Below are 2,284 nucleotides of genomic sequence, written 5' to 3'. Positions count from 1 at the left end.
AAATGAGTTGGGGAAATTGGAAGGGGAGAGAAACCATGAGAGGCTGTGGACTCTGAGAAACAGACAGGGTTTTGGAGGGGAGGAAGGTGGGAGTTTGGTGAGCCTGGTGGTGGGTATTAAGGAGGACATGTATTGCATGAAGCTCTGGGTGTGGTGCATAAACAATGAATCTTGGAACACTGAAAAAATAAAATAAAATTTAAAAATAAGATTAGAGAATCAAAACATAAAAAATAAATAATCACATTAATGTTCATAATGTAAAAAAAAAAAAAAAGACCAGGTGTTGGGGGAGGTGGTGTTGATAGAGGGATGGCAGAAGCAGGAGAACTGGTCAGGACGCTGCTTCAATAACCCAAGTGAGGGATAATGGAGGCTGGGATGAGGGTAGTAGCTGGGAAAGGTCCCGGGAAAATAATCAGCATTTGGCTATGTAGTAGACTGAAAAAGTCTCCAAATACGTCCCCATCCTAATACCTGGAACCTTCTAGCCAACAGGCCTTTTCAAACATGGTTAAATTAAAGATCTTGAGATGGGGAGATTATTCTGGGTGATTCATGTGATCCCAGTGTGCTCACAGTGGTCCTTCTAAGAGGGATGCAGCGGTGTTAGGAGGTACGCAGTGATGAAGAAGCAGAGAGAGAAGAGAAGAGGCGATGTTGCTGGCTTTGACATCACATAGGGTAAGGGGTCACAAGTCAAGGAACGCAGCTGGCTTCTAGATGCAAGAGAAGTCAAGGGAAATGTTCTCCCCTACAGCCTCCAGCAGAAACGCAGCCTGGCAGACTTCTGACCTCCAGAACTACAAGAAAAAAAAAAGTGTCTTTTAATCTGCTGCATTTGTGGCAATGCACCAAAGGCAGCAATAAGAAACAAATACAGGCGGGGTGGTGGAGTTAGAGCCAACAGTTTACTGATAGACTGGGTGCCAAGAGCGTGGGAAAGAGAGGCAGGGATAACTCTAAGAATTTATGGTGGAACTGCTGGAAGGATGGTGTGTCCTATGGTGAGATGGGGATGATCTGCTAGGGTGATGCTGAGGGGCTGCATGGCCATGCCCTTTCCGCTCTGATGTGGCCGAGAGGCCGAGTTAGGAGGATGCTTACAGCCGGCTCAGCTGGCTGGGGGTGGCTGCGGTGGTACTGCCCTTCCCCCAGTTCACCCCGCAGAGTCCCCCCACTCTCTGCAGCCTCTCCGTCAACCCCCCTCTCCCGCCTCTCTGATGGCAGAAGCAGCACAGAGCCGGATGAGATTAGACACATACATTTTATTTTAAGGCACAGCTGAGAAAACACTCAGGAAATAAAAGTTGTTTTGACGTAAACTGTATTATCTGGAGGCCTGTTGATGGTCTGCTGATGGGGTTCTCAGGCTTACACCGAGCATCACTGAGACAGTCACTTACAACCACTGTGCTTCTATTATCACTACTCTTGGCTAAGCTCAGCCAATGATGCCTGTCATGTTGGTGTGGGAGAGGAGCTCTCGGTCAAGGAGATGGGCTACCCGACCACAACTCTCGCTCTGCTACTCAGCTGCTGAGTTTCTTCACCTGGAATCTGCAGGTGCAGGAGCCAATGATCCCTAGGGGCCTCCTTGGTCCTGGTTCTCTGGTTCTTACCGGCCTCAGTTGTGTGTCTTGGAGGGAAGCCTGAACAAGTGTTCATCCAGCCAAGGTCTCAGCACCCTCACTCCCCATTCTGTCTTGGGTCCTGAAGAGCAGGCACTGACCTACTTCTCTCATCTTCTCTTCCCTGTGGTCCTGTTGGGGATTATTCTGACTCTAGAACTGTCCCTGCCCAGCCCACGTTGGAGAGCTTACTTCTATTCCACCTGGTCCACGATTCACATGTCCGTGGGACTTAGCAGCGAGAACAGGCTCCGTTTGATAGAGTCCAAGGCAGATGGCCGTGCTTCCTTTCCAGACTGAACATCAAATGCCAGGGACTCAGTGAGGGGCACCTCCTTCTGGCTTGGAGCTCTGCGAGGCGGACACACAGGCCAGGTTCCGGCCACCTTCTGTTCCAGTTTGCCTAATGATGCTTTTGGCAAAAGACAAGGAAGAGCAGGAAAAGCAAAGAAGGAAGAGAATAGTCTGTTAAGGGAGTGTGGCAGGCATCCTTTACCCTTTGGGAGGAAGTTTCCATGAAAATAAAACACAAAGCAAAACATCAGCATACTACTGCCTCCCAGGAGGACGGGCAGACCTGCCACGTGAACCGGCTCCCCATCGTCCTCCCTGGGCCAGCCTGCTGACTTGGAACACGCAGTTTCTGTGACAGG

This window comes from Meles meles, chromosome 4 (assembly GCF_922984935.1).
Source record: "Meles meles chromosome 4, mMelMel3.1 paternal haplotype, whole genome shotgun sequence".
NCBI lineage: Eukaryota > Metazoa > Chordata > Mammalia > Carnivora > Mustelidae > Meles > Meles meles.
This window is presented reverse-complemented; position numbering follows the sequence as displayed.